The 15,737-nt window shown below is 39.0% G+C and overlaps 1 non-coding gene across 1 annotated transcript; it reads left to right on the forward strand.

Annotated features, from left to right (window-relative positions):
• Window positions 1-14,889: 14,889 nt before the first annotated feature.
• LOC148563869 (small nucleolar RNA R71) lies at window positions 14,890-14,993 on the forward strand. The gene has a single exon (XR_015883834.1). It is a non-coding gene; the product is annotated as a small nucleolar RNA R71 (small nucleolar RNA).
• Window positions 14,994-15,737: the final 744 nt, after the last annotated feature.

A 15,737-nucleotide genomic window follows, 5' to 3' on the forward strand; every position in this document is an offset into this window, starting at 1 on the left:
GAAGAACGGATGAAAAATATTTTAAAACGAAAAAGTTATGTGTGTCGTAAGTTTGAGGTTTTAAATTGAAATTCTACAGTTTTTTAACTTAGTCAAAATTTTAACCAAAAACCCACGCATGCGTACGCATATCCTCTCATACGCATGTGGTAGCTACTACCTTGTATACACGAAATGGGCCAACATGAACGCTCACGCATACGCATGACCTGGGAAAAGTTGTACGTATGCGTACGCATACATAGGACATGCGTACGCATACCCCTGTTTTTCAGCAAATGCATATTTTGTGTTTTAAAGCCAATTTTGACCTTTCAAACCTCTATTTTCACTCTTTTAGCCCCAGATCATAGTAGTAAGTTGAATCTAGGAAATAGAGATAACTTGGAGATGAAGTAAAGGTTGAAAGTGAGAAGATTAGGCTATGGAAAGCAAGGTTACTTGGAAGTAAAAAAAGGTCTAGAGTAACTGAACTGAGATGTTAATGATGAGATTGGGGATGACTATGTGTGGCCGAAATGGTCGAGATGTGTGTGTGGCCAGAATGGTCGAGATGTGTGTGTGGCCAGAACGGTCGAGGTGTGTGTGTGGCCAGAATGGTCAAGATGTGTGTATGGCCGGAATGGTCGAGAGGGCAAGATTTAGGTGCGATCCCACTTGCTCGTTAAGTTGAAAATGCTTCCGGATGGCAAGTTGAGGACGGAAGTTCCCTCTCTTGTCGTGATGGAGGTGTGGGGAAGGTGGAAAGGCACGCTCCTTCGATGTGGAAAGACACTCTTCTTCGTATTGTTTCCCCCACATTCTTCTCTGGTTGCAAGGTGGAAATGCACACTCCTTCGATGTGGAAAAGCACTCTCCTTCGTTTATGATCCTCTTGGAGTTACGCAACCTAGAGACCAATGTCTAGGTTAGCTACCAGATATGTCGGATTTTGGCAAAGTAACCGACACGTGAGCTCACAGCCAGTAGGATAAACATTTATCATACGCATATGTGTGCTTTGTTTGTTATGCATTAATTGGGAATGCTTAATTGATTATATTTTGCTAATTGTGTAATTGTTACTTGAATTACTTGTTTTCTACCTGTGCTTGCCTTGTCTGTTGTTTGTCAATGCGAATTATCGGAGATGGAGGTATGGAGGAAAGGAGAAAAGACTTAGAGTTAATGTTATGTTAAGTTAGACGTAGATATCCTTAGAAGACCACCTTTTATGGCTTCCGTTTAACACTTTTAAGCTTTATAATCTGAGTGTCAGCGTTCTAGGATTGCCTATGGCATTCCCAAGACCTTATATCTTATATGTGTGGCACCTTTACCATGCTGAGAACCTCCGGTTCTCATTCCATACTGTGTTGTCATTTTTTAGATGCAGGTCGAGAGATACTTCGGTAGGCGCCTGGAGTTCTGCAACGAAGTGGTTTACTTTGGGGTTTCCTTTTGTTATTTTGATATTATTATGTATGAATTTATAGTTTCTCCTCTTGTATATAAGAATGCTTTGTCTATGTACCTCTTAGAGATTTTATGGAGAACCAGGGTTTATGTATGTGCATTTTGGGACTTGGGGCTATGTATATATATACGTAAATATTCTCCAGCCAACCTTAGCTTCGTAGGATGAATTAGTAGCTTGTTATTTTGTACCCTTGATCTTATACTCTTATCTTCTGTATAATTATGTTAGAGGACGTTAGATTTTTTCGTACGCAAGTAACACGTTTTCTGAGCGTTGCATTTTTTTAATTTTGCGATTTTATTTTACCCGTTTTTCAATGCTCCTAGTTAATATCTCTTTCACTATTATTATATATATTTTTACTTTTAGAGATCGTAATACCTTACTATCTCAGTCTTATGACTTAAGCATAAGATTAAGTGTGGTAGGGTATTATAGCACCGCCAGCGAGAAAGGGCGTCGTTGTTGACGTTCTCCTTCGGTACCGACTCAATCCCGTTCTCTCCTTCGGCGCCGACTCCTTCTCCATTGCGCTCTTTCTCACACAGCGCTGACCTGCGTTCTTCCTCTCTCGCACTGTCGCGCCTCCGTTCTGCCTCCATGCCGCGTCCCTGATGGGGTAAAAATCGTCGATAAAGATTTCACAAAAATAAGCGCATTGTAAGTATAGTTCTAAACCGACAATTAAACCTCAATCAAATTTAATTTGTTTTTCACTTAAACAAACCCAATAAAATTAACCGAAGTATTAAACCTCGGGTCGTCTCTCAAGGAATTGCAGGGAAGTATGTTACTATTGGTTGTGAGATAGCATATTTTTGGGTTTTTTTAAATGTTGAACAAGGAATGTAAATGATAAGAAAATAAACTTATAATTAAGAAAGGTCCTAGCAAGGATTTGATAATTAGAATTCCTATCCTCATTATCAAAGTCACTTGTGATGGTAATTGCCTTTTGCTATCACTTAGTTAACCTCTAATAATTGAAGGTAAGTCAAGTGAGAAAATCAACTTGAGTTCACAAGTCCTAATCAAAGACTAGAGTTAGTGAAGCTCAAGCTAACTAGCTAGTTTCAATCACCAACCAATAAGAGACTTTGACAATTCAATAGTCTCTAATTACTCAATCTAAGCTAAGAACATAAAAAAAACTAATTTAAAATCCAACCAAGCATTTTATCAAACACTTGGAAGGCACAAAGTAAGAGCACAGAAAAGCAACAAGAGAATGTGAATACTAAAACCAACAATTGCAAAATAAATGATAACAAATAACGGAAGAAGCAATAAACATGAAATACATCAAATTGCATTAAAAGGAAAATCAAATCTAACTTGATAATTCATAAACTAAATTGGCAACATAAAGTCATCAACAAGGGAAATAAATAAACTAGAATGCTAGAACAAATAAAAGTAGAAGAGAAACTACATTGAAATAAGATAGAATTCAGAATTTAAAAAGGAATAAAACTAAGAACCCTAAAACCTAGAGAGAGGAGAGAGCCTCTCTCACTAGAAAGCTACATCTAAAACCTAATGAATGAATAATGAGGTGTGTATCTTGATTACCCCCACTCTGCAGCCTCTAATCTATATTTTCGGACTTGGAACTGGGCCAAAAATAGCCCAGAAATCGCCCCCAGCGCTTTTTGCAAATTACAGCACGTGACGCTTTGTCACGCGTATGCGTCGTCCACGCGTACACGTCACTTGGCAAAAATCATGGTCACACGTACGCGTCGCTGCCAGCTTCTCAAAATATCATTTTCTTGTGTTCCTTCCACTTTTGCATGCTTCCTTTCTGTCCTCTAAGTCATTCCTGCCCTATAAACCCTGAAAATAGCAGCAAATATATCATGGCATTGAATGGTAATAAGAGGGATTAAAATAGCAAATTTAAGGCCAAAGAAGCATGTTTTCAATCATATTACAAAATTAGGAAGGAAAATGTAAAACATGCGAATTATATGAATAAGTGTGAGAATAATGGATAAAATCTACTAAATTAAGCACAAGATAAACCCTAAAAATGAGGTTTATCAATCTCCCCACACTTAAACATTAGCGTGTCCTCATGCTAAGCTTAAGAGAAGCTATAAAGGAGTGAAGAAGAATGGTAAAACTTATGAAATACAACCTATTTATATGAATGCAACTAAATGCAAAATGCTCTTTCCTACTTGGTTTAAAAGTAAATAAATTCTCCAAGAATAAATATAAATTGGATTCCACTAATTCAAATATCAAAATAGAATACAAGTAGACTTGCAAAAGAAAATAGCTCATGAAAGCCGGGAACAAAGAATCGAGCATCGAACCCTCACCGAAAGTGTATATACTCTAATCACTCAAGTGTTTAAGGTTCGATTCTCTCAATTCTCTACTAACCTTGCTTTCTAAGACTTGCTCTTCTTCTACCAATCAACAAATAATTTGACGCACAAATACACATATCAAGAGGTCTTTAAAGGGTTGTAATGGGGTTAGGGTCAAGGTAGGATTGTATTTGGTCAAGTGTACAAAAATCTGAATCCTTAATTAACCCAAACTTTCTACCTAGCTTAGGACAATCCATGTAATCAAAATACAAAACCTAACTATCCATTAACCATGTTTTCCATATATTCATGCATCCTAATTTCGAGTACAGTACATATGCATTGCTATCACCATTTACTTTGGGGCATTTTGTCCCCTTTTATTATTTGCTCTTTTTCTTTTCTTTTTCTCCTTTTTCTTTTTTATTTTTTTCAATGCATACGATTAAGATATTGGATGCAAGAGTATATGCTCAACTATTGTTTTGCACATTTTCACAAGAATATACAACACCCAATTCTTAAACCAAATATTTCCAAACCCAACTTTCCCATACTTAAATCATGAACACTCTCACTAGTCTAAGCTAACCAAGGATTCAAATTAAGGACACTATTATTTTTCGCTTAGAGTTAGTGATGAGCTAAAGTAAAGAATAAATGGGGTTAAAAGGCTCAACATTGGTTTACAAAGGATAATGAAAAGGTTAAGGTCATATGAGTATGTAAGCTCAGTGAAATAAGGCCTCAATCATATAAGTGTATGCATACATCAAACAATGGAAATATAGAATTAAGCAAGACAAAGATCACAATTTTAGAGAGAACAACACACACTAAAATTAAAATATTGGTTGATAAAATACAACCAATCGAATAAACCATGTTCCAAAATAAATTTCTTCAAGCAAGGCTTAACAAAAATTTTAATTTAAATTAGTGAAATGCTATAAGATAGTTTCTTCAAAAACAACTTATCACTCCAACCAAGTAGTGGTAAAATATGTACAAAATCTAACAAGCATGCAATCAAACATGCAAATGCAACAACTAATTTAACAAAGAAAATTAAACATTGGTGTTGAGACAGGAAAGTAACTAACCCACGGAAGTCGGTATCGACCTCCCCACACTTAAAGATTGCACCGTCCTCGATGCATGCAAAGAGGTGCAAGTGGACGAGTGGCTACAACTAATGCTTTTCTCCAAAGATTGTGCAGATGGACTTGTCTGTTGTCCCATTGAGAAGCTTTTCCTTTCCCTTCTCGGTGGCCATCCTGAAAGAAGAGAAAAAAAGGAAGAAAAATAACCCAAAAATAAAGATAAGAAAACAAATAAAGTATCGGTGGGTCAATGCCAAATAATGAGGGTCTCAATTACATGGTAGCTACAACATGCAAGTGAAAAAACAGTAGAAGCAAATGACATATCAATAGTGAAAAAATTACAACCATGGGGAAGAGAGAGTGGGTTATGAAAGTCAGTATAAGTGCATATCAATGCAAATGGAATACAAGTGTCATAAAAAATTATCATTGATCCATGAATAATAATACCCAATGGTACACGTAATCGTGATCACAACACTTTTATTCACAACTCCACGTAGCTGACCAGCAAGTGCACTGGGTCGTCCAAGTAATACCTTATGTGAGTAAGGGTCGATCCCACAGAGACTGTCGGCTTGAAGCAAGCTATGGTCATCTTGTAAATCTCAGTCAGGCGGATTAAATTGGTTATGAAGTTTTGATAATTAAAATATAAATAAAATATAAAATAAGATAGAAATACTTATGTAATTCACTGGTGAGAATTTCAGATAAGCATATGGAGATGCTTTGTTGCTTCTGAACCTCTGCTTTCCTACTGCCTTCTTCCAACCATGCGTTACCTCCTTCCATGTCAAGCTTTATGATCCTCTCGGATGAAAACAAATCCATATGCGCTGTCACCGCACGGCTAATCATCTGTCGGTTCCCGCTAGCGTCGGAATAGGACCATTGTCCTTTTATACACTGTCACTTGCGCCCCACATTTGCAGGTTTGAAGCTCTTTATAGTCATCCCTTTCCAGATCCTACTCGGAATATCACAGATAAGGTTTAGACTTTTTGGATCCCGGATCCTACTCGGAATACCACAGACAAGGTTTAGACTTTCCGGATCCCAGGAATGTTGCCAATGGTTCTAGCCTATACCACGAAGATACTAATCTCACGGACTCGGTCCGTGTATCAGATATCCAAGAGAATATACTCCAGCTGTCGTCCAATGACTACGTTGAACATCATGTAGACCGCTTTGTGGTTGTCAGGCACGCAGATCTTGGCTAAGCGAGTAACGAAGATTGGGTGATTGTCACGGGTCACCCCTTCATTCTGACTTAACTGAATTAAGAAAAAGAGTGTATCTTGGAGAAGAAGTAGGCGTGAATTGAATGAAAAACAATAGTACTTGCATTAATTCATGAAGAACAGCAGAGTTCCACACCTTAGTCTATGGGGTGTAGAAACTCCACCGTTGAAAATACATAAGTGAAAATAGGGTAGACATAGCCGAGTGGCCAGCCTCCCATGGAGGTCTCAAAGTGTAAAAGTTACATATGATTCCAAAGATGGTCAAAAGACATAAAATAAATCTCTAAAAGTAGTTTTTATACTAAACTAGTTACTAGGGTTTACAGAAAATGAGTAACTGAGTGCAGATAGTGCAGAAATCCACTTCCGGGGCCCACTTGGTGTGTGCTTGGGCTGAGCATTGAAGCTTTTTCGTGCTTAGGCTGTCCTTGGAGTTAAACACCAGCTGGGGTGCCATTTTGGGCGTTAAACGCTGGTTTTAGTGCCAGTTCTGGCGTTTTACGCCAGAATTCTTTGGGCTGAATTTGAACGCCAATTTGGGCCATCAAATCTCGAGTAAAGTATGGACTATTATATATTGCTGGAAAGCCCAGGATATCTACTTTCCAAAGCAATTGAGAGTACACCAATTCGGCTTTTATAGCTCAAGAAAATCCACTTTGAGTGCAGGAGGATCAGAATCCAACAGCATCTGTAGTCCTTTTCCAGCCTCTTAATCAGATTTTTGCTCAAGTCCCTCAATTTCAGCCAGAAAATACCTGAAATCACAGAAAAATACACAAAATCATAGTAAAGTCTAGAAATGTGATTTTTGAATAAAAACTAATAAAAATATAATAAAAACTAACTAAAACATACTAAAAACTATATAAAAACAATGCCAAAAATGGTATAAATTATCCGCTCATCACAACACCAAACCTAAATTGTTGCTTGTCCCCAAGCAACTAAAAACAAGATAGGATAAAAAGAAGAGAGTATACAATGAATTTCAAAAATATCAATGAAGATTAGTCTCAATTAGATGAGCGGGACTTGCAGCTTTTTGCTTCTGAACAGTTTTGGCATCTCACTTTATCCATTGAAGTTCAGAATGACTGGCATCTATAGGAACTCAGAATTCAGATATTTTTATTGATTCTCCTAGTTCAGTATATTGATTCTTGAACACAGCTACTTTATGAGTCTTGGCTGTGACCCTAAGCATTTTTTTCCAGTATTACCACCGGATACATAAATGCCACAGACACATAACTGTGTGAACCTTTTCAGATTGTGACTCAGCTTTGCTAGAGTCCAAAATTAGAGGTGTCCAGAGCTCTTAAGCACACTCTTTTTTTTTTTGCTTTGGACCACGACTTTAACCACTCAGTCTCAAGCTTTTCACTTGACACCTTCACGCCACAAGCACATGGTTAGGGACAGCTTGATTTAGCCACTTAGACCATGATTTTATTCCTTTGGGCCCTCCTATCCATTAATGCTCAAAGCCTTGGATCCGTTTTACCCTTGCCTTTTAGTTTAAAGGGTTATTGGCATTTTGCTCTTGCCTTTTGGTTTAAAGAGCTATTGGCTTTTTATGCTTGCTTTTCTTTTTCTTTTTCTTTTTCGCCATTTTTTTTCGCAAGCTTTGCCTTTCACTGCTTTTCTTGCTTCAAGAATCAATTTTATAATTTTTTATATTATCAATAACATTTTTCCGTTTTCATTATTCTTTCAAGAGCCAACAATTTTAACATTCATAAACAACAATATAAAAAATATGCACTGTTCAAACATTCATTCAGAAACCAAAAAGTATTGCCACCACATCAAAATAATTAAGCTAACTTCAAGATAGAATTCGAAATTATGCACTTCTTGTTCTTTTGCATTTAAAAACATTTTTCATTTAAGAAAGGTGAAGAATTCATAGGACATTCATAACTTTAAGGCATAGATAATAACACTAATGATCATGTAATAAAAACACAAACATAGATAAAACATAAAGCATAAGGAACGAAAAACAGAAAATAAAGAGCAAGAAAATTAAAGAACGGGTCCACCTTAGTGATGGCGGCTAGTTCTTCCTCTTGAAGATCTAATGGAGTGCTTGAGCTCCTCAATGTCTCTTCCTTGCCTTTTGGTGCACGAAATTGTGATAATCAATGGCGCCATCAACATGGTACGCTCAATTGTAATCTCAACTTTCTATCACAACTTCGCACAACTAACCAGCAAGTGCACTGGGTCGTCCAAGTAATAAACCTTACGCGAGTAAGGGTCGATCCCACGGAGATTGTTGGTATGAAGCAAGCTATGGTCATCTTGTAAATCTCAGTCAGGTGGATATAGAATGGTTATGGAGTTTTCGAATATTAATAATAAAATAGGGACAGAAATACTTATGTAAATCCTTGGTGAGAATTTCAGATAAATGCATGGAGATGCTTTCGTCCCTCTAAACCTCTGCTTTCCTGCTGTCTTCATCCAATCAGTCTTACTCCTTTCTATGGCTGGCTTTATGTAAGGACATCACCGTTGTCAATGGCTACTTTTGATCCTCTCTGGAAAATGGTCCGATGCGCTGTCACTGCATGGCTAATCGTCTGGAGGCGTCACCCTTGCCAATGGCTGCATCCTATCCTCTTGTGAAAATGGTCCAAATGCTCTGTCACAGCACGGCTAATCATCTGAGGTTCTCGATCATGCTGGAATAGGATTCACCCTCCTTTTGCGTCTGTCACTACGCCCAGCACTCGCGAGTTTGAAGTTCGTCACAGTCATTCAATCCCAGAGTCCTACTCGAAATACCACAGACAAGGTTTAGACTTTCCGGACTCTCATGAATGCCGCCATCAATTTAGCTTATACCACGAAGATTCTGATTAAGAGATCCAAGAGATACTCATTCAATCTTAGGTAGAACGGAAGTGGTTGTCAGGCACGCGTTCATAGGGAATGATGATGATTGTCACATTCATCACATTCAGGTTGAAGTGCGAATGAATATCTTAGAAGCGGAATAAGTTGAATTGAATAGAAAACAGTAGTACTTTGCATTAATCTTTGAGGAACAGCAGAGCTCCACACCTTAATCTATGGAGCGTAGAAACTCTACCGTTGAAAATACATAAGTGATGAAGGTCCAAGCATGGCCAAATGGCCAGCCCCAAACGTGATCAATAGATCAAAATATAATCCAAAGATGTCTAATACCATTGTAAAAATTCCTATTTATACTAAACTAGTTACTAGGGTTTACAGAAGTAAGTAATTGATGCATAAATCCACTTCCGGGGCCCACTTGGTGTGTGCTTGGGCTGAGCTTGAATGTTCCACGTGCAGAGGCTCTTTCTGAAGTTGAACGCCAGGTTATAACGTATTTCTGGCGTTCAACTCTGGTTTGTGACTTGTTTCTGGCGTTTAACTCCAGATAGCAGCATAGAACTGACGTTCAACGCCCTTTTACGTCGTCTAAACTCGTTCAAAGTATAGACTATTATACATTTCTGGAAAGCCCTGGATGTCTAATTTCCAACGCAATTGGAAGCGCGCCATTTTGAGTTCTGTAGCTCCAGAAAATCCACTTTGAGTGCAGGGAGGTCAGAATCCAACAGCATCAGCAGTCCTTCTTCAACCTCTGAATCTGATTTTTGCTCAAGTCCCTCAATTTCAGCCAGAAAATACCTGAAATCACAGAAAAACACATAAACTCATATTAAAGTCCAGAAATATGAATTTAACATAAAAACTAATAAAAACATCCCTAAAAGTAACTAGATTCTACTAAAAACATACTAAAAACAATGGCAAAAAGCGTATAAATTATCTGCTCATCACAACACCAAACTTAAATTGTTGCTTGTCCCCAAGCAACTGAAAATCAAATAGGATAAAAAGAAGAGAATATACTATAAATTCCAAACTATCAATGAAACATAGCTCCAATCAGATGAGCGGGACTTGTAGCTTTTTGCCTTTTGAATAGTTTTGGCATCTCACTTTATCCATTGAAGTTCAGAATGATTGGCTTCTATAGGAACTCAGAGTTCAGATAGTGTTATTGATTCTCCTAGTTCAGTATGATGATTCTTGAACACAGCTATTTTATGAGCCTTGGCCATGGCCCTAAGCACTTTGTTTTCCAGTATTACCACCGGATACATAAATGCCACAGACACATAATTGGGTGAACCTTTTCAGATTGTGACTCAGCTTTGCTAAAGTCCCCAATTAGAGGTGTCCAGGGTTCTTAAGCACACTCTGTTTTTGCTTTGGACCTTGACTTTAACCGCTCAGTCTCAAGTTTTCACTTGACACCTTCACGCCACAAGCACATGGTTAGGGACAGCTTGGTTTAGCCGCTTAGACCAGGATTTTATTCCTTTAGGCCCTCCTATCCACTGATGCTCAAAGTCTTGGGATCCTTTTTATTTGCCCTTGCCTTTTGGTTTTAAGGGTTATTGGCTTTTTACTCTTGCCTCTTGGTTTTAAGAGCTTTTGGCTTTTTCTGCTTGCTTTTTCTTTTTCTTTCTATTTTTTTCGCCTATTATTTTTTATTTTTATTTTTTTTTGCAAGCTTTGTTCTTTGCTGCTTTTTCTTGCTTCAAGAATCATTTTTTATGATTTTTCAAATTATCAAATAACATATCTCCTTGTCATCATTCTTTCAAGAGCCAACATATTTAACATTCATGAACAACAACTTCAAAAGACATATGCACTGTTCAAGCATACATTCAGAAAACAAGAAGCATTGTCACCACATCAATATAATTAAACTAAGTTCAAGGATAAGTTCGAAACTCGTGTACTTCATGTTCTTTTGAATTAAAACAGTTTTCATTTAAGAGAGGTGATGGATTCATAGGACATTCATACTTTAAGACAAAGTTACTAAATACTAATGATCATGTAATAAGACACAAACTTAGATAAGCACTTAACATAGAAAACGAAAAACAGAGAATGTAAGAACAAGGAATGAGTCCACCTTAGTGATGGTAGCGTTTCCTTCTTGAGGAACCAATGATGTCCTTGATCTCTTCTATGTCTCTTCCTTGTCTTTGTTGCTCCTCCCTCATTGCTTTTTGATCTTCTCTAATTTCATGAAGGATGATGGAATGCTCTTGATGTTCCACCCTTAGTTGTCCCATGTTGGAACTTAATTCTCCTAGGGAGGTGTTGATTTGATCCCAATAGTTTTGTGGAGGAAAATGCATTTGAGGCATCTCCGGGATCTCATGGTGATGAGCTTCATGCGCCTCTTGAGCTCCATGAATGGGCTCTCTTGCTTGCTCCATCCTTTTCTTAGTGATGGGCTTCTCTTCCTCAATGGGAATGTCTCCTTCTATGAAAGCTCCAGCTGAGTAACATAGATGGCAAATAAGATGAGGAAAAGCTAGCCTTGCCATGGGGGAGGACTTTTCGGCTATTTTGTAGAGTTCAAAGGAGATGACTTCATGAACTTCTACTTCCTCTCCAATCATGATGCTATGAATCATGATGGCCCGATCCACAGTAACTTCGGATCGGTTGCTAGTGGGGATGATGGAGCGTTGTATGAACTCTAACCATCCTCTAGCTACAGGCTTGAGGTCCAGTCTTCTTAGTTGAACCGGCTTGCCTTTGGAGTCAATCTTCCATTGAGCTCCTTCCACACATATGTCCATGAGGACTTGGTCCAACCTTTGATTAAAGTTGACCCTTCTAGTGTAGGGGCGTGCATCTCCTTGCATCATAGGCAAGTTAAACGCCAACCTCACATTTTCCGGACTAAAATCTAAGTATTTCCCCCAAACCATGGTGAGATAATTCTTTGGGTCCGGGTTCTTACTTTGATCATGGTTCCTAGTGATCCATGCATTGGCATAGAACTCTTGAACCATTAGGATGCCGACTTGTTGGATGGGTTTTGTTAGAACTTCCCAACCTCTTCTTTGGATTTCATGTCGGATCTCCGGATACTCATTCTTCTTGAGCTTGAAAGGGACCTCAGGGATCACCTTCTTCTTGGCCACAACATCATAGAAGTGGTCTTGATGAGCTTTGGAGATGAATCTTTCCATCTCCCATGACTCGGAGGTGGAAGCTTTTGTCTTCCCTTTCCCTTTTCTAGAGGATTCTCCGGTCTTAGGTGCCATCAATGGTAATAGAAAAACAAAAAGCTTATGCTTTTACCACACCAAACTTAGAATTTTGCTCGCCCTCGAGCAAGAAAAGAAAGAATAGATGAAGAAGAAGAAGAAATATAGAGAAGAAGGGGAGAGGTGTATTCGGCCAAGAAGAGAAGAGAGGGTTGTGTTGTGTGAAAATGAGGAAGAATGGAAGGCTTTATATAGGGAAGGGAGGGGGGGTTAGGTTCGGCCATTTAGGGTGGGTTGGGTGGGAAATTAATTTTGAATTTTGAAGGTAGGTGGAGTTTATGAGGTAGGTTTATGGGGAAGAGTGGTTGGATGTGAGTGGTGAAGTGGTGATAGGGAAGAGAGATTGAGGTGATTGGTGAAGAGTTTTGGGGAAGAGTGTTTATGGAATTGTGTGAAAGAGGGGTGAGAAGAAGTGAGTGGAGGTAGGTGGGGATCCTGTGGGATCCACATATCCTGAGGTGATCCTGTGGGGTCTACAGATCCTGAGGTGTTCAAGGAATTACAACCTTGCACAAAATTAGGCATGCAAAATGCCCTTGCACGCAACTCTGGGCGTTCAGCGCCAGATTGGTGCTTGTTCTGGGCGTTGAACGCCCATTTGTTGCCCATTTCTGGCGTTGAACGCCAGAACCATGCTTGTTCTGGGCGTTCAGCGCCAGCTCTTCTCCAGGGTGCAATTCTGGCGTTCAAACGCCCAGATGCTGCCTATTTTGGGCGTTCAGCGCCAGAACCATGCTCTGTTCTGGCGTTGAACGCCAGCCAGGTGCTTCTTACTGGCGTTTAAATGCCAGTAAGGTCTTCCTCCAGGGTGTGATTTTTCTTCTGCTGTTTTTGATTCCGTTTTCAATTTTTTCATTTATTTTGTGACTCCACATGATCATGTACCTATAAAGACATATAACTAATAAAAATATAATTAAATAAAAATTGGGTTGCCTCCCAACAAGCGCTTCTTTAATGTCAATAGCTTGACAGTGGGCTCTCATGGAGCCTCACAGATGTTCAGAGCATTGTTGAGACTCTCCAACACCAAACTTAGAGTTTGACTGTGGGGGCTCTGGTTGACTCTGCAATGAGAGAAGCTTACTGTGCTTCCTCTCCATGGATACAGAGAGAGATCCTTGAGTTTTAAACACAAGGTTGTCCTCATTTAATTGAAGGATCAATTTTTCTCTGTCCACATCAATCACAGCTCTTGCTGTGGCTAGGAAGGGTCTTCCAAGGATGATGAATTCATCCTCATCCTTCCCAGTATCTAGGACTATGAAATCAGCAGGGATGTAAAGGCCTTCAACCTTTACTAACACGTCCTCTACTTGTCCATAAGCTTGTTTTCTTGAATTGTCTGCCATCTCTAATGAGATTTTAGTGGCTTGCACCCCAAAGATTCCCAATTTCTCTATTACAGAGAGGGGCATGAGGTTTATCCCTGAACCAAGGTCACACAGAGCCTTCTCAAAGGTCATGGTGCCTATGGTACAAGGTATTAAGAACTTTCCATGATCCTGTTTCTTTTGAGGCAATCTCAGTTGATCCAAATCACTCAGTTCATTGGTGAACAAGGGAGGTTCATCTTCCCAAGTCTCAATACCAAATAATTTGACATTCAGCTTCATGATTGCACCAAGAAACTTGGCAGCTTGCTCTTCAGTAACATCCTCATTCTCTTCAGAAGAGGAATACTCATCAGAGCTCATGCATGGCATAAGGAGGTTTAATGGAATCCCTATGGTCTCTAGATGAGTCTCAGATTCCTTTGGTTCCTCAAAGGGAAGCTCCTTATTGATCACTGGATGTCCCAGGAGGTCTTCCTCCTTGGGATTCACGTCCTCTCCTTCCTTCACAGGTTCGGCCATGGTAATTAATTCAATGGCCTTGCACTCTCCTTTTGGATTTTCTTCTGTATTGCTTGGGAGAGTACTAGGAGGGATTTCAGTAATCCTTTTACTCAGCTGGCCCACTTGTACCTCCAAATTTCTAATGGATGACCTTGTTTCATTCATGAAACTCACAGTGGCCTTAGATAGATCAGAGACTAAGTTTGCTAAATTAGAGGTATTTTATTCAGAGTTCTCTGTCTGTTGCTGAGTGGATGATGGAAAAGGTTTACTATTGTTAAACCTATTTCTTCCACCATTATTAAAGCCTTGTTGAGGCTTTTGTTGATCCTTCCATGAGAAATTTGGATGATTTCTCCATGATGAATTATATGTGTTTCCATAAGGTTCACCTATGTAATTCACCTCTGCTATTGCAGGATTTTCAGGATCATAAGCTTCTTCTTCAGAAGATGCCTCTTGAGTACTGTTGGATGCAGCTTGCATTCCATTCAGACTCTAAGAAATCATATTGACTTGCTGAGTCAATATTTTGTTCTGAGCCAATATGGCATTCAGAGTATCAATTTCAAGAACTCCTTTCTTCATAGGCGTCCCATTACTCACAGGATTCCTCTCAGAAGTATACATAAACTGGTTATTAGCAACCATGTCAATGAGTTCTTGAGCTTCTGCAGGCATTTTCTTTAGGTGAATGGATCCACCTGCAGAGGTGTCCAATGACATTTTAGCTAATTCAAACAGACCATCATAGAATATGTCCAGGATGGTCCATTCTGAAAGCATGTCAGAAGGACACTTTTTGGTCAGTTGCTTGTATCTTTCCCAAGCTTCATAGAGGGATTCACCTTCTTTCTGTCTAAAGGTTTGAACATCCACTCTGAGCTTGCTCAGCTTTTGAGGAGGAAAGAACTTGGCTAAGAAAGTCGTGACCAGCTTGTCCCAAGAGTTCAGGCTATCTCTGGGTTGAGAGTCCAACCACACTCTAGCTCTGTCTCTTACAGCAAAAGGGAAAAGCATGAGCCTGTAGACTTTAGGATATACTCCATTAGTCTTAACAGTATCACATATCTGCAAGAATTCAGTTAAGAACTAAAAAGGATCTTCAGATGGAAGTCCATGAAACTTGCAGTTCTGCTGCATCAGAGAAACTAATTGAGGTTTCAGCTCAAAGTTGTTTGCTCCAATGGCAGAAATGGAGATACTTCTTCCATGTAAATTGGAATTTGGTGCAGTAAAGTCACCAAGCATTCTCCTTGCATTATTGTTGTTGGGTTCGGCTGCCATCTCCTTTACTTGTTCGAAATTTTCAATAAGGTTGTCTCTGGATTGTTGTAATTTAGCTTCTCTTAGTTTCCTCTTCAGAGTCCTTTCAGGTTCTGGATCAGCTTCAACCAGAATGCCTTTTTCCTTGTTCCTGCTCATAAGAAAGAGAAAAGAACAAGAAAAGAAGAGGAATCCTCTATGTCACAGTAAAGAGGTTCCTTATTGTTAGTAGAAGAAGAAAAGGAATAGGGGTGAAGAAAAATGAAGAATCCAAACACAAGGGTAAGGATAGGAACAGTGATGTGAGATGAAGAGAAGTGTTAGTAGATGAATAAATAATTAGAAGGAGATGAGGGAGAAGGATTT

This window comes from Arachis ipaensis, chromosome B5 (assembly GCF_059453495.1).
Source record: "Arachis ipaensis isolate K30076 ecotype BB chromosome B5, ASM5945349v1, whole genome shotgun sequence".
In the NCBI taxonomy this organism is placed as follows: Eukaryota; Viridiplantae; Streptophyta; class Magnoliopsida; order Fabales; family Fabaceae; genus Arachis; species Arachis ipaensis.